This window comes from Ailuropoda melanoleuca, chromosome 7 (genome assembly GCF_002007445.2).
Source record: "Ailuropoda melanoleuca isolate Jingjing chromosome 7, ASM200744v2, whole genome shotgun sequence".
NCBI classification, from domain to species: Eukaryota; Metazoa; Chordata; class Mammalia; order Carnivora; family Ursidae; genus Ailuropoda; species Ailuropoda melanoleuca.
Window position 1 is genome coordinate 51,228,842 of NC_048224.1, and position 25,143 is coordinate 51,253,984.

The 25,143-nt window shown below is 39.8% G+C and overlaps 1 protein-coding gene across 13 annotated transcripts in view; it reads right to left on the reverse strand.

The window, feature by feature from the left end:
* The window catches only part of MAPKAP1 (MAPK associated protein 1), a 240,187-nt gene extending 216,786 nt beyond the window's left edge, over positions 1-23,401 (reverse strand). For 3 of the 13 annotated variants that reach the window (XM_034664525.1, XM_002916317.4, XM_002916315.4), the window contains exons 1-3: positions 22,758-22,897; positions 21,067-21,128; positions 3,442-3,511 (exon numbers count right to left, since the gene is read on the reverse strand). The gene's annotated coding sequence lies outside the window, so the exon portion shown is untranslated. Of the gene's footprint in view, positions 1-3,441; positions 3,512-21,066; positions 21,129-22,757 lie in introns of all 13 variants that reach the window. The other 10 variants (XM_019796487.2, XM_034664518.1, XM_034664527.1 and 7 more) reach the window with 8 other exon arrangements.
* Between the last annotated feature and the right edge of the window lie 1,742 nt (positions 23,402-25,143).

Sequence of the window (25,143 nt, forward strand, 5' to 3'; positions counted from 1 at the left end):
TGGGAGAGGAAGAAGCAGGCTCATAGCAGAGGAGCCTGATATGGGGCTCGATCCCATAATGCCGGGATCACGCCCTGAGCCGAAGACAGACGCTTAACCGCTGTGCCACCCAGGCGCCCCAACACAAGTATATTTTTAATAATGGCTTCATACACACACACTCTCCAAACTTCATTTGCAATGACTTATAGAAAAACATAAGATACAACATAGTAAAAAGGAAGGTGAAAAAAGTGGCAAAGGGTAAGTAACTCTGGATGAATGTTACAAGATCTTATACATTTGCCACAGGAAGACTGCAGAATCTCAGAAGCAAAAAGCAATTATAATAACTAACCTTTATTACAAAAGCTAGACTTGCTCTTTCCTTTTTAAAAGAATTAATTCATATAATTTTCAAAATAACTCTATGACACAGGGGGCACCTTGTTGGCTCAGTCATTAAGCGTCTGCCTTCGGCTCAGGGCGTGATCTCGGGGTCCTGGGGTCAAGCCCCGCATCAGGCTCCCTGCTCTGCTGGTCTCTGTGTTCCCTCTCTCGCTGGCTATCTCTCTGTCAAATAAATAAATAAAATCTTAAAAAAAAAAAAAATAACTCTATGAGACAGTATTTTTATCCCCATTTTATTTTATTTTTTTAAGATTTTTTATTTACTTGTCAGAGAGAGAGAGAGAGAGCACAAGCAGGGGGAACGTCAGGCAGAGCAGGCAGGAGGACAAGAAGGCTCCCCGCTAAGCAAGGAGCCCGATGCGGAACTTGATCCCAGGACCCTGGGATCATGACCTGAGCTGAAGGCAGACACTCAACCAACTGAGCCATCCAGGTGTCCCTGTCCCCATTTTACAGATGAAAAAACTGAAGCAAATAAAAAACCTGCCCAAAGCCAGACAGCTGATACATTTGAAGATCTTATTATACAGGCCTCCCAAAACAAAAAGGAATGAAGAATTACAATAGTCATAATAAATGAGATTTTTAAAGATCTTGTTGTTGAGTTCTTTGGGTTCTGGGTCCTGAGAGAAATTTCTGCCATGGGTCTTTGTGGAATATGTAATATAGTAAATGTGTTATGCAATAGACTAGACCCTTAGTCTCCCCTCAACTCATGCAACTGTGATTTATACAATAGCAAGAAATAAGCAATGCATATAATGACTATCCAAAAATAAAAGTCACAAAATTTTACACGAGGAATAAACTTCAGAGATCACCTACTTGTTGACCTGAAACCACGGAGGAAAGGTTTACTTTAAATTCCAAGTTGGGTGTAAGTATCTTGTATCTTTTTAAAATCCCTACAGATTCATGCAACCTCAGTTACAAAGTCCGTAACTGAAATATTGTTTCTTTAAATAACCCCAGCATGAGCAAATGAGCCCTCCCTATACTTCACTCCCTAAGGACCTGAGTCAGGTCTTAAACATGACTTAAAATGCTCACATCCAGCCAATGATTAAAAGGAAATTCCCCTTCCTAGATTTTCAAAGCACTCTATACACCTTACCTCTGCCAGATAGACTTCAAGCCCCCTTACCTGCAATCTGTGAAAACTTGTCTGAATAAGCAACAGCCTGAGGCTTCTCCAAGGTCTGCAAACTCCCAATCAAAAATTACTGCTGCCCCATCAATGTGTCATATAAATGTTGGCATGTTAATTGTGTATTTATAAGATTGTTAATGGTTAGTTAATTTACCTCCCACACTATTATTGTACTTGAAATGATTTAACGTCTGTTGAGGGAGTTAACAACATGTAACAGCAGATGCGAGGTTGTTTTCACCTCTCCTCACTGTACCCCGACTTCATGTATTAGCATTAACTTCAAGTCAGACCTGATTCCTATGCAAGATTCCTTAAGAGTGTTACAGAAGCACTCACTTTCTTTTGCACAAGTAATGACCACAACTTAGAAAAACAAAAGCCTTTTTATTATATACAAAGTCTTTCATGTATAAAAACCAACAGACCCCTTTACTAAGATTTGACCATCCTTTGATCTAGTAAAGTTCAGAATTCATACCTCCTGGAATTTGAAAATTATTAAAATGACCATTAAAATAAAATGTACTTTATTGTTTTTCAATCTCTTTTTCTAACTCTAACTCTAAATTAAATCTTCATTTTTTAGACCAGCAAAAATTAAGTTTTTTGTTCCTTTTGAGAATTAAAATTGCCATGTGAATATGCCTAATTTCATTAAACAGTAAATAGTGAGATGCTATAGCTGGACAGTTTAATTTTTCCTTTCAGAGAAATACTTGCTAGGGGCACCTGGGTGGCTCAGTCGTTAAGCCTCTGCCTTCAGCTCAGGGCGTGATCCCAGAGTCGTGGGATCGAGCCCCACATCAGGCTCCTCCACTGGGAGCCTGCTTCTTCCTCTCCCATTCCCCCTGCTTGTGTTCCCTCTCTCGCTGGCTGGCTGTCTCTGTCAAATAAATAAATAAAATCTTAAAAAAAAATTAAAAAAAAAAGAAAAGTACTTGCTAGACTCAAAACAACAGAAAGAAATGCTTTTATCTTCTTTTAAATAATATGGGGATTCATTCATTAAACATCATTGACAGCTAGGCACTGGGAATCCTACAAAAAATTATATGAACACTGGCCTGCACATTCCAGAGGCTTACAAACTTCAGCAGATGAGCTATGCTGTATTCATATATAAACGTAACATAAGGCAATACATACTAACCATCAAATGAGACAATAAGACAGTATGTTTTCCAAGAGACAAGAAAGTTACAGAGGCTTTAGGAAGGAAGAAGGTCCCAGGGATGACCAGGCTTCCATTAGGCAGACACACAAGGGCAGTAATAGATGATGTTTACTGAAATCTTACTATCAGCTCTACTTTCACGTAACAACATATTTCATTCTTACAACCACCCCAAGAGGTAGGTATTAATATCATCCCCATTTTATAGATTAAAAAAATTAAGGCTTAAAGGAACTAAGTAACTTGTCCAAGATCACATGATGGGTTTTTTAAAGGCCAGTCTTTAGAGCTCCTCCTATCAAGAGGAGGAGTCTATTTCCCCGCCCCTTGAATCTGGCCTCACATTGTGATTTACTTTGACCAACAGAATGTAAGGGAAGTAACTTCTGAACCTCAGCCTCAAGAGATCTCGCGAACTTCTGCTGTCACTTTCTTTGGAACACGTGTGAATCATTGAAAGAAGCTTGGGGGAAAAAAATTTAAAAAAAGAAAAGGACCTTGGGATAACTGACCACGTAGAGAGGCTCAGTTGTCTGCCATTCCAGCCATCCTGCTGAGGTCTCCTGATGAGTGACTGAGGCCATCTGGGACCAGCCGGACCCCCACCAATCTACCAGGAGACCAGGTTTTCCCTCCTGTAAAATGTCTCCTTTGGACAAAGGGACCCTGACCCTTGATTTTTCTTGTTCCACTAATCTCCACCTGAAATGTCTCTGAATCTTACCATCTGCCAAGATCCAGTTAAAGGGAGCCTGGTACGGTATAGTGCCTCTCAAACTTGTCCACGAACACACCTGAAGGGCAGAGGAGAAGGACCATAAATCAAGGTATAAGAGAAGCTGCAGGAGCCACCGAGAGCAACATGCTGTAAGAAATTTACTTTTAGAATTCATTCATATTTTCCATTCTATTCTATAATATACTACACCTGTTATTTGTTTTAACCGGAAAAACGTTTTACCTTTGAATATATCACTAAAATTGAGAGTCCAGGAGTATGTGGCATGCTTACTTTGTGGCTTCTAGTACTCCCTGGCAGATACTGGGATTCTCATAAACCCTGTCTAAACAACAAGGTCTAGTGGAGAAACATCGACTTGGATATCAAATATCTGATTTTGTGAAGATAAAATGGCACTTTATTAATGGTCAATTCAAGATCTAAATTTTGCTCAACAGATGTTTCCTATGACTAGTACGAAGAACAGCTGTAGGAGCGCCTGGCTGGCTCAGTCAATAGAGCATGCTACTCTTGATCTCAGGGTTAGAAGTTCGAGCCCCATGTTGAGTGTGGAGATTACTTAAAAATGAAATCTTAAAGAAAAGAACAACTATAATTATCAATAACACCAAACTATAAAGTCGTAAGCACAAGTTAGACTAAAATCCCTATTTCTATGCAGCTATTATAAAACAATCAGTATTTTCAAAGTGTTTTGAAATAATGTTTAATAGCTAGCAATAGATGTGAAACCTCAGACAACCTACCCACCCACCACCCTCAAAACTCCAAATACGCCAACATTTTTGGCTGTTACAAGAAATCTGCCAGTTTGGGTGCCTGGGTGGCTTAGTCGGTTAAGCATCCACCTTCAGCTCAGGTCACGATCTCAGGGTCCTGAGATCGAGCCCTGCATCAGGCTCTCTGCTCAGCGGGGTATCTGCTTCTCCCTCTCCCTCTGTGCTCTCCCTCTCTCCTCGAATAAATATAAAATCTTTTTTAAAGGGAAAGAAAGAAATCTGCTAGTTTGCTGCAATGTAGCCCTAAATTATTTTCCCAGTGGGTGCTGTCTCTCTGACATAATAGATTTGATTGACACTTGTGATAATAAATAATTTTAGGTTTTACTTTAATATTTCAGGTAAAAATGTTTATAGTTTTACCGAGAGTGAAGAAATGACCAATGTCCGAGAAACTAGACTGCTTCCCAATGTGAAATTACCAGTATAGGAGCTGAAACCATAAATAGCACTCAACTATCTACCAAATACTCATTCACTGATTTCATTCATTTGACAAATATGTATAAAGCACCTACTATGTATGTGCCAGGCACCAGAGATATAATGTTGAGCAAAGAAATAAAAAAAGACTTGGCCATTGCCTTCAAGGAGCTGAAAGTTGTGTATGGTAAGCAGAATTCTAAGATGGCTCCAGAAATTCTTGTCTCTTGATATCCATGCAATTACATCACGCCCACCCTCTCAGCGTGGATAAAACCTAGCCAACAGAGTATATAGCAAAAGGGGAGGTGTGGGGGAAGTTATAGCCTTGATTACTTTCTGTTACATAAGACGCCATCCTGAGCAACTGAAAAGAGAGATTTTCCTGCTGACCTGGAAGAAGCAAAAAGCCAAGTTATGGAACAATATATGGCAAGGACCTGAGAATAGCCTGTAGGAGCTGAGAGTGGCCCCAGTCAACAGGTAGCAAGAAAATGACCTCAGTCATAGAGCCACAAGGAAATAATTCCACCAACCACCTGAAGGAGCTTGGAAAGATATCTTTCCCTAGTTGGACCTCCAGATGAGGCTGGAGCCAGCTGACAGCTTAATTATCATCCCTTTGAGACCCAGGGCAGAAAAACCAGATGAAGTCATGACTCCCAACCCACTAAGAGACAATAAATTTATATTGTTTTAAGCCCCTAAGTTTGTAGTAATTTGTTATGCAGCAAGAGAAATGAAGATAGTGCAGGAAAACAGCCTAGACCCCTTTGCCTTCATACACATTAAAGGCTCTCTTCAACCCAGTTTTACTCATCTGCCCCTTCTTCCCAGCAGGCGACTCCCAGAACTCTCTGAACACAGTTCGGTTCAGCCTTTGGTAATGATAATCCCCTAGAGATGCGCCCCTCTCCATTACACACCTTATTCTTCAAAGTGCACTCAAGAATCTCATCCTTTGTGAACTCTTCTCCGATTTGCAGGGTCCAAACTAATTTTAAAGCACTTTATTTCTACCTTCAATACAGTTAGTTATATGTAAAAGGAACTGCCAATTTTAAACTTTTTGATCCCATTCTAGAATCAAAAATGTGGTTACTGTACTAAGATCTCTCTCTCTCCCCCAATCACTTGTGAAGTTGCTAAAGGCGGGAATCTCTAGACCCCAACAATAGTGCAGCGGTTCTAACATGGGGGTTCGCAACTGGAAGGCAATTTTGCTCCCCAGGGGACATCTGGCAACGTCTGGAGGTATTTCTGGCTGTGACACTGTTAGCATCTAGTGAATAAATGTCAGGGATGCTGCTAAACATCCTACAATGCACAGACCAGCACCCATGACAAAGAATTATACCCCCAAAAAGGTCACTATCAATGACGCCAAGGTTGAGAAACCCTGCTGTGATATGCTATATGAAGCCACTGAATTTGTGAATTTCCAACCGCCTTGGAACAGTTTCACCGATACTGAAACTAAACTACACAACTTTGCTACTAACACCTATGCTCCAATCTTCTTAGGTACTAAACAAGTTCAACTCCCAGTATCTGTTTACTGAAATTTTAACACACCCTAAGGAAAGTCAAAGCCCAAATTACTACTACAAAGGCAAGTCCTATCTCATCAAGCTTGATCTGATGCCTATCCACCCATTTTCATCTGGCTACCTTCTACTCATTCTTCAAAATCCAGCTCAAAAAGGTCAATTCTTCCAGGAAACCTCCCCGATGAATCCCACAGACTTGGTTAGCTGTTCCCTTCATTGTGGTCCCATTGCATTGCACTTTATCACTACTTCCACCAAATAATTAATCCAGAACATTTTCTGTTAGTAGGAGGTACTATGTGTTTGTTGGAATGAATATTTATTGAAGCCTATGATGTGTCAGGCACTATTCTAGATGCAAAGAGTATAGCAGAAAACAAAGCAGAAAGTCCTGCCATCATGCAGTTCACATTCTAATGGGGGAGACAGACAAAACAGAGAAGTAAATTACACAGTAAATTAGAAGTGCTGTGGAAAAAGACAGCACAGGGAAGAGAGATGGGCATGCCCGGTGGTGGGCCACGGCTGCAACTGTAAATAAAGTAGTCAAGGAATGCTTCACTGAGAACCTGACACTTGAGTTAACATTTGAAGGAGGTAAGAGAACAAGCCACATAAACTTCTAAAGGGAAGTGCACTGCCAAGTGAGGGTAGTATGCCTAGCACTGTCAAGAAGTAGCAGGGAGTCCAGCAAGGAAGGAAGTAGTAGAGGATGAGGTCTGGAAGAGTAGAGCAAACATGTGCAGCCTTATAGGCTATTGTAAAGACTCTTCTTTTACTCCAAGTGGAGAACCACGAGAGGATTGTGATATGATCTAACTCACATTTAAAAAGGATCTCTCTGGCTGCTATTTTAAAGTTTGAAGGAATGAATAAATGAATGAACTAATCACACGGGTTTTTAAAAAAAGTAATTATTTATTTATATGTTGGTTTTCTCTTCTAAACGCTAAGCTCCTTAAGGACACTGTCTTATTCATCACTGCTGCCAGGTTCTAGTAGAACGTGGCTGGCACCCAATAAGAGCCCAGCGTGGAATGAACAGATGAACAAACGGATCTTTCTTGTTCCCAAAGGACTGTGCCAAGATTTTCCCAAAAAAGGCCCCTTATCCATGGTGCTGGTTCAGTAGATAAGTATCCTACTACAGTCTAAGACTTATTTTCCTTTTACTGTCTCCTTGATGTTTGCAGTTTGCTTAAAGAGAAGAATTCAAGAGAGTTATGTTTCCACTTACCTGGCTCTCAGGCTAACCACATCATCAATTAACGGAAGTAACACAGTTTACTCCAAGCACCACTCAGGAAACCTGAATTCCAATTCCCTAATTACCAGGGATCTAATTACAAAGCCTTGGACAAGTCACTTCTTTAAGCCTCTTTAAACCTGCTTTACATACATATCAGTCCATTTCTGCATCTTTTATATGGGGAGTTTGAACTATAATAAGTGGCTTTCAGCTCTCAAACTCTATTCCAAGCACATGTGAGAAGAAGGAGGTATGGTTGGGAGTGTACCCTGCAGTCCAGCTGAAAAGTTTTGTGTTTTTGCTCCAAAGGAAAAAAGAATTCTATTGCAAGTTTTACTTATATCACTGTGCCATGGTTCAGACTCTAAGAATAGAAGTACAAGGAATTCCTTTCTTGACAAAGATTTTAATAGTATCAACATTTTGGCAGCAAACCCACTACAAAACTGAGTGTGTTGAATGGTTTTGACTGAGTTGAATGGGCATTATCGCCACCTGTTTGGTTTTGGTTTTTTTTTTTTTTTAATGCTATTATGTATAGAAAATGGTTTCTAGAACTGTAAGAGTAAACACGCCTGGAATTCCAGGTTACTATCTCTAGCCTGCCTCAGGACTAACAATGGGATGACTTCAAGTAAGTCAGGTGTCCCTGACTCTGTTTCCTCAGCAGGGAAGTATCCATAATCTATGTCCTCTCCACTTCATAGGAATACACTTACAAAAAGAATATTTACAAACTCATTCAACTTCTAATGAACGAAGGACGAGATCATCTAACCTAGCAGATAATCCCCAAACTATTTTTACGTGATTTTGAAAGGTGCTTTGTACTTTCATTCGAATAGAGCTTTCATAACCTCAATAAATGATAACTGCTATTTTATTGTAACTAACAAAACTACACTAACTGCCAGCTATTTTGGTTACAACCTTCTAGTCTACTTTTTTTTTTTCTTTATAACCATCACCACATGGATCAGAATGAGGATGGGGCAGCAGGATTGCCTTCATTCTGCCTATAATGTTACACAGTCAGGGCAGAAGTGGTTCACAAAATACGATTTAAGTAGAATAATCAATTCTCTGGATTCCAGAAGGTTGCTTATTTATTTAGGAAGCACTCACATCACTCACAAAATTGTGAGGTAGATTCTATTATTATTATTTATGTTTTACAAATCAGTAAACTGAGCCACAGACACCCAAGGTCACAAAATTAGTAAAAGCTGGAGCCAGGATAAAGTTATGCAACCCAGCTCCAGAATTTCTACTCCACACAATTACTAAACGTTGCCTTAAATTTCCAATGTAAGTCCATTTCATCACACTCCTCTTAATCCTCTTCTCTCACTAATCTACATATGGGTATAAGCAGACTTCCCTGTTCATTCAAAAAGCAGTTAGAAGTATAAACTCCATGCTAGCAGTTAGAAGTATAAAGTAGTAAGTCTTATTCCCTATCCCCAAGAGGCAAGCAAGGGAGTCAAGAAAAGGAGGTAAGTACACAAATGGTCACAATAAAGAGTTCACTCATATGTGGAATTTAAGAAACAAACAGAGGAACATAGGGGAAGGGAAGGAAAAATAAGACGAAAACAGAGAGGGAGGCAAACCATAAGAGACTCTTAACTATAGGGAACAAACCAAGGGTTGCTGGAGGGTAGGTGGGTGAGGGAATGGGGTAACTGGGTGATGGGCATTAAGGAAGGCACGTGATGTAATGGGCACTGGGTATTGTAGGCAACTGATGAATCACTGAATTCTACCTCTGAAACTAATAATACAGTATATGTTAATTAAACTGAATTTAAATTAAAAATTTTTTAAAAATAGTGAGAACGATGCTAGAGGATTCTATAACAAAGTACTATGGAAACAAAAAGAAAAATATCTAAATAAAACTAGATATTCAGACAAAGCTTCACAGAGATGAATGACACTAAGATCAAGATAATGGAAAATGATCGCTTCCAACTTAGTCACCTTAAGAATAATGGGGGTGGGGGGAAGTGTTGACAATTAAATAATCTATAATGCTGTCTCCTTGATAAAAAATGTTTTAAAAAATTTGCTCCAGATCTATCCTATGGACTACAGATTAACATCAGGCCATGCATGTGTTATTACAGAAGCAGGAAGAGGATAACTAACTTTTGAGGTGGGGGAAGCACAGATAATCAGGTAGGCTGACAAAGGGTAGGCAGGAGAGACAAAGAGCAAGCAATCAAGCATCAGACTGCCTGGGTTCAAATCTGAACTCAGCTACTCACTCACTGTGGCATCTAGGCAAAGTAACAATTTCAGTGCCTGTTTCCACATGTGTAAACAGGAATAATTTTGGTACCTATCTCATAGGATTATTTTGAAGATTTAATGAATTCACATATGTTATGTGCATGTAACAGTGTCTGGCCCATGGTAAACATTATACAAATGTCCACTATTATTATTGCAATCATTCCGTGTTGTAAGATGAATCTTCAAAGATGAGAAGCTGGATGGCTAGGAGAAGGGTCAAAGAGACAAACTCATCTCTTTCAAGTTGAAGAGACAACATGAGATAAGGCATTAAAACAAGAAACAGCAGAACGTGTATTTAGTAACTAAAACTACATAGAGTTCAAAGCTGCTGATTAGATGACCATTTCAGAGAGACGGTTCTGGCAGCTGCACAGATTAATCTGATGGACAAGACATAAGATTAGTTATGAAGCTGTGACTACAGCTCAGGGAAAGATGATGAAATCTGAAGTAACACAGTGAAAGATAGGTCTAAAAATTTAAGAAATAGATAAGAAATACGTAGAAAATAAAACTGCTAGAACTGGGTGACTGGATGTGGAGCATTAAGGAGAAAGGGGGATTCTATGGTCTGCATGACAGTGCTAACAAATGAAACTGTAAACTCAAAAGTAGGAACAGCTTAACAGGTAGAGGAAAATGAGGAATTATGTTTCAAACACAGTGAACTTGAGATATCTATGGAGTACCCAAATGGAGATTCATCATGATGTAAACCTGACAGCCCAAGAATGAGGTCTGGGTGAATTTGGGAGACTACAACATATAAATGACACACAAAGGATATGCAAATCTGAAGCCTAGGAGAAAGAACTGAGCAAATTTGGAAGACATCAACATATAAATGACAGATGAAACCATAGATGTGAATGAGCTTACGCAGCGAAAACATGTAAGGAAAGAAGAGCAGTAACACAGGGACAAAATCCAAGGAATAGCAAGAGTTAAAGGATGGGGTAAGAAAAAGAAATCCTAGAAGCTGTGAAAACCAAGTCAATCTTTGCCTAAAGTTAGGATCCATGCTGTGGAAATTCACAAATTCCTAGGCAGTTACTTTCTTCACTGGCTTTTCCCTCTCCCCCCATTACCTAATAAGAAGTTCCAAACACTGGATTGGGAAGCCCTTGAGAGGAAAAGACTAAAAGCCTTATTTGGCTTCCTGTCACTAATACCCAATATGAGGCCTGGTACACATATGCTTGAAGAATAAACTTGGTGGACCAAGAAAAATGGAATATTTCCCATTTATCAAGACAAAGGGCTCATGGAACTCCTAGAGCCTAAGGTTGCTTCCAGCCCACATCAGAGCAACAGAGCCTGAAGAGAGCAGAAGCAAAAAGGGGGCAGACTTTATACACTGGTGGTGAGAATGTAAAATGGTGTAGCCACTTTTGAAAACGGTTGGCAGTTCTTCAAAATGTTAAGCAGAGTTACCATATGACCCAGCAATCCATTAGAAAAGAACAGAAAACATATATTCACACAGAAACTTGCACAGGAATGTTGACAACAGTATTATTCACAATAGCCAAAGAGGTAGGGGAAAAACATATCTCCATCAACTCATGAATGGATAAGCAAAAGTGATATCTCCACAGAACGGAATATTATTCAGCAATAAAAAGGAATGAAGTACTGACACATGCTACAACATATGTGAACCTTGAAAATATGCTAAGTAAAAGAAGCCAAACACAAATGGTCACATCATGTATGACTCCATTTATATGAAAGGTTCACTGAAAGTAGATTAATGGTTGCCAGGAGCTGCGCGAGGGAGAAATGAGGAGTGACTACTTGTGGGTATGGGATTTCCTTTTGGGTGATAAAAATATTCTCGAATTATATAGTGATGATGGTTATAATACAACTTTGTGAATACGCAAAAAAACTATTAAATTGTACATTTTAAAGGGGCGGAATTTTATGGCATTAAGAATTATATCCCAATTTTAAAAAATGGAGGGCTGGGGGGGGTAGAAACACAGGAAGGCTAGAATCCATGCTCCATCCTAGATTTCTTCTTCTACTTCAGGCGATTCTAACATAATGATGCCAACAAATCACTTAACTGAACAGTGGTAGCAACTGTAACCATGAAATTTTTTAAACACTTTGCAATATATGTTGATTACATCAAAGAGAGATGAAATTCCTCATGCAAAAATGGGAGCTTCCAAGTCTTTTCCTCAGGAAAAGGAGAACTTTCATATATGTTAGCGAACTTGGGTGGAGGTACCTAATCGACATTTCTAGTTGAAGAAGATTAAATCCTAGTGCCAGAAATCCCAACAGAATCTTGGACTTTGCTGAAACAAACCCTCAGGCGTCGAAGCAGCTTCTCCTACCAAAGCACCAGACAACACTTTAATCCACACTAGAGCTGGCGGAAGAAGGCACAGAGTTAACAACACAATGCCTCTGTCAGCAACTGGTCCTTGGGGAGTACTTCTCTTCACTTTGGAATAAACAAACAGAAGGGGATAAAACCAGAAAGTCAACATGGCATGGTAGAAAACACAAGGCTCTGGAAAGCTCCAGTGTGCTCCTAATTCCACCACCCAGTAACCCAGCACCAGAAAACAGGGAAGAATCGCAGTTTCTCTGGACCTCACTAAGATATTACTGCATACCCCACAAAGCTGCCCACAATCCAGGAACCAAAAGCAAGACTCAAATATGAGTATTCTTCCCAGATCACCTGAAAGAAAACTAGTTGGTAGTACTGTACATGTTTTGGTCATATTGGAAACAAAGTCTCATGACTTCTTCTCTCTGACGTACTAAAGCACATTCTCACTTAAAATTATAAAACAATTACAATGTCCAAATTAGAATCCTTGACTCCTTTCTTTCTGTGAACCCTACAGCCATTTAATTAATCCTATGCATCTTGTTCTTGCTTTAGATTTCATTCACTTCTACCTCCATAACCTATCCAAGCCACCATCTCTCACATAACTTGTTTCCTAACTTGTCTTAAAATCCCAAACTCTAATAATACTGAACCTTGCCTACATCTGCAGCTCCATCTTCTACTTACCCCTTTACTTCTATTTACTCCAGCCAAACTCACGTTTCAGTTCTTTTTTCAGCTTTTGAGCATGTATTCCTTCTGTCTAGAACAGTTTTCTCTTTCCTTCCACTGGCTCAGTTTGCTCTTTCACCTTTCAGATCCCAATTCAGACTTCACCTGCCCCAAGAAGGTCTGACCTTTTCAAGTCCAGGGTAGGTACTCCTCCATGCTCACCTTCACTCCCATTACTAAACATTTCTCAAACTAGTCTGTACTTGACTGCAAGTCCCAGGATAGCAGAGTCGGTGTCTGGAGTTTTCATTGCTCAATTCCCAGACATATGCCTAGTGCCTCATGTAGAGTCACCAGATACTGACCAATACATGAATGATTACAAGCAAAATCTTGACTAAAAGATTTCACATGATATATTCTTCATGTACAAGTATTTTAAAATATTTTTTCATTGTAAAAAAACATTACAGATATAAACAAATGCAATTCTTCCTAACAACCGCACGGAAAAAGGACTTAAGTACACATAACGCTTTCTACAACATCGGCTCTCATTTTGATTCTATCAAAAGGAACTAAACTACTACCACAGTGGGAATGGCGCTCCTAACACTGCGCTCCTAAAACTCTGAATCTCCTTAACTGGAAAGATCAGAAAAGGTACATACAAAGCAAATTATAAACATTGTAGTCAAAGCATGCACTGGAGTGAAAATACACGAAAATCATTATTTTGCTGGCCCCTACCCTGCTCCCACAAAAAAAGGTTAGACACACTTGATAGAAATGCTGCTTACTACACATAGTTCACCAAGTGAAGGTTACTGTGAAATACTTCAAATTCCAGAAGCACTCAGGACTGCAAAGGCCGTGAGAAGAGAATGTTCCAAGCACAGACTAATGGACAGAAGAAACAAATGAAATAAACTCTGATGCATGATGACTATCTAAGGAAGTCTAAACTGAAGACTGAATATATTTGTTCCAAAGTCATTAACCAAGCTTCAGTTTCTGAAACATGTTCAAAATACTTAACATATTTTATAAGTCTCCAGTGTAAATGATAGACATTTGTTATTCGAGATAACTAAATAATTGCCTTTGCCTAGTTTAGGATAAATAAATCTCTATCACATTTCAGACTTAGTTTTTGTATTTTGGATTTTTTTTTAAACCAACAATTTTATTTTTTATTATGTATTTGTTGCCTATGCTAATGAGCATACAGATTCTACCAACTCAGAATTTTTATTATCATTTTGGGGATTTGACCACCCTTTTAACTCTGTTCACATTTTAACTCAGCAACTTTAATCCAGTGATCAAAGCTTCATTAGTTTATAAACAAACTATTTCTCCGGTAAACTGAATTGCCCCACATCAGGAACTTAAGCAAATAAATAAGTACAAAAAAGGCAGAGATTATAAATTAGGGCAGACAAATCTGTATCTAGCCCCACGCCGGTAAAGAGCATTCTATCAATATAGTGAAATGCTAATCTCCTAATTAACAACCTAATTAGGTAATTATGGCTTTGCAGAGGGATGCCGAAATGAAATATGACAACATGGTCACCTCTTTATATGGCACCTGTGGGCCTTTTCAGCTGTCATTGCATAGAGTGCAATATCAATTTGAACAGATGACAAAGTGCTGTCATTTTTCATTCTGATAATATACAGAATGCTTTGGACAGAAGCAGTTTACAAAAAGAAACATCTTGCCTGGTATTTTCCTAATTTAAATATGCTCAAATACATCGTTAAAATTTTTGCATGTTTTTTATATTGTATATAGGAGAATTACCATTTACAACAACAACCACGACAACAACCCTAACAGGCCATCTTGCTGATATGTACATGCTGAAGCTAATGCAATTTCAATTGTGAAATACATGAAAATGAGAGAAGCACCAATTCATCAAGACATTCTAATAGTCGTACTTTTTTGAATAGTTACCATAAAAATTAAAACCCAAACTTTGACCTTTTTTTCTTAGAAAAAGTAAGATAGGGAGTCACACTTACAATCTCCCATACCAAAAAAAGCACTTCCCCATATATAAGCATTCAATTCACATAAACACTCCATATACCAATGTCCAACCTCACAGAGAGGAGTGTACTCTGAAAGACAGCTGTCAGAAGGCTACCACTCTCCCACTGGCCACTGAAGAGGACACTGGTACCACTAACACAAATACAACTCTTCTTGCATGATACTGTCTTAAATAGGATTTGGGGGGAGTTAGAGAAAGGCTAGTCTGGGAACCTCAACATCATTTACATCAACATACATGAAACCATATCCTTTTTTTCTTTTTTAAGATTTTATTTATTTGAGAGAGAGAGAGAGAGAGCATGAGTAGGGTGGAGGGGCAGAGGGAAAAGCAGACTCCCGCTGAGCAAGGAGCCCCAATGTGGGGCTCGATCCCAGAACCCTAGGACCACAACCTGAGCCAAAGGCAGACGCTTAACCGACTGAGCCACCCACGCGCCCTGAAACCATATTCTAAATGTAAACCAATTGAGGTTAAAACTAACTTGAAAATAACAACCCATTGATTACTTCAGATCATCTGCATTAGTGAAAAGTTTTTGATTGAAATGATTTTCATTGGCTCCACTCACATTTCTTAATACTAAGCTTAAACTTAATGATTTTATTAAAAAATAATTTATATTTATCAGAGAATACTTTGGAAAACCGAGAAAAGTATAAAGACATAATCTCACCATCTATTTTTTTCCTTTGCATATATGTTTGACATAATTGAGATTGTACTTTATATAGTTTTATATCCTTTTTTCATTGTATATTACATGATGAACATATTAATATGTCACCAAAATTCTTCTAAAAATCTAAGATGATTGCACAATACTTCCATTCAATGGTCTTTCCATAATTGCTCTTTATTAACTACTAAAGTTGTTTCTAATTTTTGCTGATGTAAGTACTGATGCAGTGAACATCTTTTTTTTTTTTTTGAAGATTTTATTTATTTATTTGACAGAGATAGAGACAGCCAGCAAGAGAGGGAACACAAGCAGGTGGAGTGGGAGAGGAAGAAGCAGGCTCATAGCGGAAGCCTGATGTGGGGCTCGATCCCATAACGCCGGGATCACACCCTGAGCCGAAGGCAGAAGCTTAACCGCTGTGCCACCCAGGTGCCCCTGATGCAGTGAACATCTTGCAACATAATTATTTTTCTACATCTCTCATGATTTCTTTACCAAAAATTTCTACAAAACATATAAACATAGCTGCGGAGGGGGAGGCAGGGAGAGGCTAATCATAAAACAGACTCTTTAACTACAGAGAACAGAGGGTTGCTGGAGGGGAGGTGAGCAGGAGGGAAGGGTTAAATGGGTGATGGGGATTAAGGAGCACACTTAATGTGATGAGCCCTGGGTCCTATGTAAGTGATGAATCACTAAATTCTATACCTGAAACTAACATTACACTGTATGTTAACTAACTGGAATTTAAATAAAAACTTGAAAAGAAATTCTAAAAATGAAATTACAAGCTCAAAAGGCTTGCATGACTTATTTTTTTAAGGCTTGGATAAATAATGCCAAGGTGACCTCCAGAAAATTTTCACCACTTCATATTTCCACTAGCAATACATTTGTAACCAATCACCACCAATCTCTGCTAGAAGTATTATGATTAGTTTTATTAAATCTTTAAACTTCATAAGATTATACCTGTAACCAAACACACAATATAATCAATAACAACTTTCTGCAGGCATAAGTTTAAAGGAGTAAGAAAGGCCATAGTTGATGACCGTTCTAAAACAAGGGCCAGCAACCAAATCTAAAACAGCACAGAATAGTGACAAAAACACTGTGTTCAGAGTAAAAACAAACAGACAAACAAAAACCCAAAGGTCTGAATCCAAGCTTTGTCAGTATCAGCTCTCTGCCTTCAATCACGTTACTTCTTATGGTTCGGTTTCTACATTTAAGACGGAGACAAGGAGAGCATAATACCCCTTGTTTTAACAACTTCAACGGTCAGTCATGGGCACACCACAAAAAGGTAATATAAGCAATTGGAAGTCTTTATTATTATTTAACAGATCAATTCATTTAACCTAAACAGATGACTTCATTCAACCCTACATCTAAAAAAGGCACACTAAAACGCCTCAACAGTGCAGGCTTGGTAGGTGCCCTAATTCACAAAGCACAACTAGAAACGAATGAGACACATCCCATTATCCAGACATGAAAATGAGTCTCACTTCTTCACAACCACTCCACAGAGCCATTTCTCACCACGTTATACTGTATCTGAATGTGTTATGCCCCTGCACGCTGGTACCTGCATCTCTCCAGACGCACTGTAGTACCGGGTACTCACATAAGTGGTTTCACTTAATCTTCCCAAGCACCAGATGAGACTGGCAGTGTTGGTCTCAGTTTGCAGACGGTCCAGCTCACACAGTTAATAACTGACAGAGCCAGTATTCCAATCCAGGTGCCTGGGACTCTAAAGCCCCACCTCACATTGCTTCAAGATTCAACCTCAGGTCTTGTTAGTCTCCTTTACGTCAACAACTAAAGTTCAGATTAAAAATTTACTGTTTTATTTTTTCTTAATTGCTTTAAAAGAAAACTATTCCTTCTAACAATTTTCTACCATTTTCTCTACTGAAAGAGTACTTATTTATAATACAATACCGTAAGATAAGTCCACAGGGAACTAAAAAATGTTATTTTTTAAGTTTTACACATTCAGTCCATTTTGTCTGCATCAATAAAAGCATAAAATAAAAATATATTCAAACATATAAAAATATACTCAAGTATAGGGTATGAATTTAACACTGCATATATTTAGGGGTAAATGTGACATAATGCTCAGTTTATTTCACAAGTGTGACTATAATCTAATTCCAATAATTATTCTAGTACCTTCTTGCTGTTTCCAGAATTTAAGTTTTGTTGTTTAAGTGGTTTCTCCCATTTTTCTCACTTTCAATTACTTAAAACTGTTTTCTTCTTTGGGTCCAAATTTTGTTTCCTATATTAAATCTATTTCCTCTGTATATCTAGACTGCTGCCAACTAGAGATAATAAATTTTGAGTTACTGGTCAGAATTTATTTTCCTTATTTTTATATTCAATGCTATTTCCTTATACAATAGAGTATGGATAAAAACAAGTATCTAGAAGAACAATATTTCTTCAATTCTCACCTTGTGGAGGCTGAGTATCAAAAAATAAATAAATTAAACCCTTGGGCTGGGAACTCTCTGACCACATCTCTCTCACTATGGTGGGTGTCTCTATGCCCCCTTTCAATCATGTGTATATAAAGTCAACAAACCACTGTATGCATTTGGGAAACACCTGGCCTGTTAAGGTCCTTTCCCAGAATTAGTGATGAAGAAAGAACAGAGGGAAGAGCTGAGCAGTAGCTCCCTACCTGCCATCACGAGAGAAGGAGCAGCATTTTAGATTTGAACCATTCTCCTCTGGGGTCTGCTGGTAATCACTGGTGTGACTTTAAGAGTGTGAATTAGAATCAAGAAGCTTGGCATCCTGCAAAGACCTTAGCAGGACTTGAGTTGAGCTCCTCATTATCACCCAGATGGGAAAAAGATACAAGGATTTGTAAATGACTTGACCAAAAGCAAAAGGCTATAGTGGCATACTGTATTCAGAATTCAAGTCCCTCTCAATCTGGTGCACTTTCTACTAAACTGTCATTCACTGGGCACCAGTTTCTTCATCTCAAGAGGTTATGATTACCCTTCTTGTTCACTTCATGTACTGTAAAGAGGACCAAAAGACAAGAATCTGGCAGCATTTAAAGAACTAAGAACACAAAAGTATTACAAGGTCATCTCCTCATCTAAACCCCATCCCTCCTGAAAATTAGCCTGATTATATAACAAAAGTACTCACCGTGCCACCTCCTCAAACATAATCAGTGTAAGTTAATTACAATACACCCTTACTCTGGCAATTTACCAGTAGACTTCTGATCAATAATCATTACATGTGTTGTACCTCCTGCTTTGGATAGTGGGTACCCAAATTTCAGCAATCAGGTAAATCAGAGTTCATAATCAGGCAGCCTAGACTGTACATAGCCCATAGATGTGTTTTGGTCTATACAATAATTTTTTCAAATGGCAAATTTTAAAATTAAATACATTAAAATCCAGATTTTCAGCATCTCTTGAATACTCCCTCAAGAATATTATCTCCCCCCCTAAAAGAATATTATCCCACATCAGGATAAAATAAAGATTTTTTAAAAATAACAAACAAAAAGAGTATCATCCCTCGGAAGATCCAGGGACACCAGACCCCTTCCTCACACAGCAATAAGCAACTGGAGCTGAGCAGCAACTGCTACCTTCAGACTGGTCCCATGCCATCCAATTCACCAAGGTCCATCCTACTCTTTATCATGAGCACTTGAGCTGGAGAACCCTGAGGTACATGCTCAAAAGAGAATTAACAAATATTTGTTTACTCTTTTTTGGCCAATTTTTTCTGGTGTTATCACTCACTAGCTATGTGAGTTGGGCAATATATTTAACCACTAAGTCTCAGGTTGCTCATGTATTCAATGGGGGTAATACCACCTATCTCAAAGAATTCCAAAGACTGAAGGAAGTAAGATATACAAAAACATTTAATGATGACTAAAATACACATGCTCAATTGTTTTAAATTTAGCACAAGCTGAAATGTGCTAACTTTTGAGTCAAAACTTCTCAAAAACCTCAAACTCACAGAAAGCACAAAGTCAGGGCACCTCCCCTGGGGAAAAAAATGCAATGTGACAGAATTCCTTGTCATATAATTTGGTATCTATTGCTGTGTCCTTAACAATAAGGCCTATACAACATAATAACAGATGTCCAGCAAATTCTCTTACCCTGAAATATATACAAGTCCACTGAACTGCAAGTTATACAATCCACATAACTGCAGTTATGAGTTAACAAACAAAACAACCCTCTACTCTACCAAAAAAAAAAAATATATATATATATATATATATGTATATATATTTACTGTGACAGATGAGGCCATGAGTTTCAGCAGCAGCCACATTCACTCCTCATTATCCCTGCTGTCTGGCATAGTGAAGGCACACCAATGCTACTCTGAAGCTATGGCTCAAGGGCTAGCATCTCTGTGAAAGTCTCTTCAGAGGGTCCCCATCCACCTATTCACATCACAAAGAGTAAAGATACCAAAGTCTAACAGATAATCCCTTCTACTCACAGCTCCTAAGAGCTGCATAAACTCAAGGAATTTATTCAACTTCTCTGTGCTCTAGTTTCCTCATCTGTAGAAACAGGATGCTAACACCACCTTTCTGTACAGGAATGAGACAATGCATTTAACACAACACTAGTACACAGTAAGTGCTCATTAGCTACCATTATCAGTGATCCCTCCTTTGTGCTCTGCGGTACACTGTGGGGACTGCTATCAGTACCTACAGCACCTCACTACAGTTTACCTGCACATACTTACATCTCCCCCACTGGAAGGTCAACCACCTCAGGGTGGGCACTGGTCTTATTTCTTTTTGCATCCCCAGGGTCTTAACATTTTCCCTGGCATTGCTGAACGAATCAGAGATCCTCAAAGCATTTATTAACTGGAAAAATTATGAGCAGAAACTGGGCTTTACCTCTCTTGATGACACTGAGGCCCTCACTGACTCTGACCCCTACGGACCCTCCAATTTACCTCTCAGTATCCCCACTAAAAGAAGCACTGGCTTGCTTTATTCAGTCTGGTCTACTCACCACTCTAAAACCACCATAGACATTGCATCTTTGCATCTTACAACTATCATTTCAGGGAACCATAACCATGTATCAGGCCCTTTATCCACATTAACTCAATAAATATCCACAACACTCCATGAGATCAATATTATCCCCCTATCCCAACCCAAACTTGAGGAAAATGACTGGAATTAACAAACTTGCCAAAGATCAAGCAGTAAGAGGAAGGACAAGGAACTGAATCCAGACTCCACGTTACTCTCTATAGCTCCTCAACGTTCATATTCAAAATTGAACTAACCCACCTACCACCTTCTGACCTTGAAAGATCACAGTCTTCTCTACATTTAAAGGATTACTATACCATTCATTGACATTCATTATTTTTTCTCTTTTATAGTTTCTTCAATATGTACTTGTATACAGTGTTATGGTGTGTGAAAGAAGGCAAAACACATAATAAAAAAAGCAGAGATGTAGGCATCAGACAGACCTGGGTTTGAATCCCGCCTCTGTCTCGTACCAGATGTGTAATTTATCCTGAATCTTCCTAATCTGTAAATTGAAGTTAAAATGATTAAATAAGAGAAACTTATATAGTTTCAGCACCTAGTAAATAACACTTAATTAACACCACATTATGAAGCATTAGGTGACCAAAGCACACTCCTTAAAGTTAATGACCCACCCCTCCTTCTGTGCTATCACTGTATCACAGAAAGAACCTTCACACAGTGTACTTATCACTCTGACTTGGAATTATTTCCTTATCTCTCTCACTAAATTGAGCACCCTGCAGGCAAGGACTGAGTCTTACTTACCTATACATTGTCTAGCATGATGACACACATACATACATACTCAGTAAATGTTTGCTAAGCGAAATTATTACAATGAGTATTTATAGGATTTCAGAAAAGAAATCTTTTCCAACTGGGGTTGTCTTGAATTGGTTGAGGGAGACCAGTTTCTGCTGGGCCTCGGGTAATATCTCAGTAAGTGGAAACAAAAAAGGAGAAACCTAGGCAGGGATAATGTCCTACCAAAAAACAATGGACGAAGAGAAAACAAAGTTGATTTGAGGACATACTTATCTAGAGTAAAGGATCGGGGTAGGGAATTAAGGAAGGGGACTTTTTCAGACATAGCTGGAGCCAGATCAAGAGGTATATAATGTGAGTATAGTCTGGCATCACAGTAATTGAAAGTAGATATGAGCACAAAGCTAAATGACAAACGGGCCACTAGCATGCCTCACAGACTCTGGGAAATTCCAAGTGTGTAAACTGCAAAAGATGGACACAATAATCAATGCTTCATCAAGAACTCTTTCAGCATTTACTAAGCACCTTGTGTGGGCTCACAAAACGAGGAATAAAACATGGTGCCAACTTTTCCTGTTCTACTAGGATTTTAAATTAATAATCTTCCCCTTACGCTTATGAAAAATAGAATGAGAATGCTGACTTTGTTTTAACTGATGTGTGTTAAGCCCTGTCTCCATTTGTTCACACCTGGGTAAGTTTTTAACTTTGCTGGGTTTGGTTTATAACGTGATGCTTTGCACAGTGCTTCAAAAATTACTTGCATTCATTCCAAATAAAATTTTAACCAATTTCTGAGTCAACTTTTGGGTCTTCAGATAAAGTAATAATCTTGTTTAAACTACATTTTTTTTTTTTAGCCTTAACCAGACTTAGAAGACTCCTTCCCATTGTCATAAAAAGCTGAATCCAAGTTCCAGCAACGCTCCAGCTAGAAAAAAAAAAAAAATTTTGCGAGGATGCTTACTCCTTTGGGCCAACTGGGGGGAAGGGGCGCTAAGGAAACAGGGACCACACAGACAATGCTTTAAAAACAATTTCCATGTTATGAAGATTAGAACACCTAGATGTTGCCAAGTGGTAGGGCCAGAACCTGCCGGAGACAGCCCTCCCCCCACCCAACACTACCCAGTCCACTGGCTTCTCCTCCCCCAATCACACACCCAGCTGTCAGGCTCACAGCAGCCTCCAGTTCTGGAAAGGACGAGGAAACGGATGCTCAATGGACACCTGATCAAGGGCCAGGCAGGCTACCCCCCGGGGCAGCGCCCAGAGCGGAGGAGTGAGGAGGACCGCCAGGCTCCTCGGGTGGGCTGACGGGAGAGTGAGCGAGGGAGCTAGCGGCTAGGGCAACCTTTACCTGAAGCTGCTGCTGCCACACTACGGGCCGGGTCGGCCTCGGGACACGTTCCTGAGGGAAGGGCCCGGCTTCCCCGCGCCTCCCGGCCCCTGCCCCGAGCTCCGCACTCTCGGAATCCTCGGGGACTGGCGCTCCTCCCCGCCGACTCAACTGCCGCTTTCCCGACTCGCCCTCATGCCCCCACTGCTCGCCGCCGCCGGCCGGCCGAGCAGCAGCCCTGTTGCCCCGAACCGCGCCACGACCCGGAACCGCACCCCGCGCACCGGAAGTCCCCGACCGGGAAGACGCCGCTGGCTGGGGACTTAGTGCGCAAGCCCCAAAGCAGAGAGCAAGGAATGAAGCCCTCCCGGGGGGGCGGGGCCGAACGGGAGGCCGTACGCATGCGCTGCACTTCTGCGGTCCGGGTAAGGTCTGAGTCACATTGTTAGTCCGGAATCTGGCGGGAGGCAGCGACCCGTGGTTTTGCGTCGGATAGAAAGCAACATTAGGGTTCTCCTTCAAATCTCCTTCTCCTTTCTCCATGGAAAAAAGCCCTCAATTCATCCAGAAATGGGTGATGAGACAGCTTTGCGTCTGGATCACAAAGACTTGGGTTCAAATGCCAACTGTAACTTGTGTAGCCTCAGAAATGACCCTTCTCTTGACTCTCGGTTTTCTCATCCATACAGTAGTTCCAATTTTAGAGTATTCCTGTGAGAATGGAATGGGATGATGATTGTAAAGCACTTAGCACAGTGCCTGACACATAAATTTTAGTATTATTTAGTAAATTTTAGTTATTACCCTTATTATCTGTAAAATGGAAATAGCTATCTTCCTCAAGAACTGCAGGGAATTGTGTGTCAACTATACTTCCAAAAAAAATAAATGAAAAAAATTTTTTTAAAGAACAGAAGGGAGGTTTCCGTGAGATAAGACGACTGGCACAGAACAGGAGCTCACTGTTGGTGGTCTGTCTCCTAACAGAATCGGGGGGGGGGCGGGGAACACCATGAAGGGGAAAGAAGGACTCAAGTAGTGCAATGCTAGGATCTCTCTCCTATCTGAAAGATGGCCCAGAAAGCCTCTCAAAAATGCACCTTAGCAAAAGGAAGAAGAAGAAAAAAAGCTAAATTTCAGCCCTGGGGCATCATTACACAATATTAAAGTCACCAACAAATACACCATGTATCGTCCCCCATGTTTTCAAATACGTGATTGCTCTCTTAGCTCATACAGAGGGGAAAAAAAACCCCTTGACACCCAAATGCTCTCTTGCACACACAACACCACAGTTCCACTGGGGACCTGTTGGAGGCGCTCTGCTAAAGCAAAGTGTGTGAACAAGGTTTGAAAATCCCTTTTCCAAGGTCACCAGGTTAGCTGTCCCCTCCTCAATATTAATCTTCATTTTCACTTTCCTCCTGAGCTCCAGTCTGAAGCAAAGCTGCTGATTGTCCCTCAGACACAAAAACTCAACCTATCTAAGACTGAAATCGACTGGACCCTCAAAGCTTGTACAGGTTCTGAGGAACTGTACCTTTCACTAGTTTTGTGATTTCATTCTTCAAGCAGCCCCTATAAGTTTCCTTATCTGTAAAATGGGAATGACAAAAGCCCTAACTAACCTCACTGGGTTGTCATGAGGATTAAATGAGTTAATACATATAACTCGCATAGAATAGAGCCTGGCACATAGCTAACATTTACTAGTATTTACATAATATGCTTACCACTACTACTACGCCTCTGTCAGTGAACAGATACTGGTTGAGTGCATACGTATTAAGCTTATCCTAGGCACTGGAGATTCAGTGGTGAAAAAACCAGACAGGCACTCTGCCCTCATGAAACTTATGGTCAAGTTTGACTGAATTTGAAATAGTGGGCAAGTTGGAGTACAGGGAAATACGATCAGATTTCAAGGACAATGTTGGGGATCCCACTGAGAATGGAGACTCTGAATTTGTGGTGATACTAATATAATGGTTTGTGTGATTTTTCTGAAACTGTTAGTTTCAACAGTCAAGATACAGGCACACAAAGAGGAAGCAATTGGTTTAATTCAAGCAGCAGTTTTGCCAGACAGGTGTGATGGGGTCAAGGAGCTTATAACCTTAGCTTTTTAGAGTGCTTTTTAAAGGGGCACGGAATGGATGCTGGCTAGGTATATAAGAGAATTCCAGAAAGGCTCATGTCACTGGCCTGTAGGTCCCAGAACATATATGATGAAGGTCACTAGTGAAGTAAGGCAGGAATATGGAGGTTATCCTCAGAGACAGATGTCTTAATAACCTCAGATGAAGAGCCATGTGAGAATGAGGTCCTGGCTGAAGTAGAATGGAGGAAAAAGTTATTGAGAGTGAGACAGGGGCACCTGGGTGGCTCAGTGGGTTAAGCGTTGGAC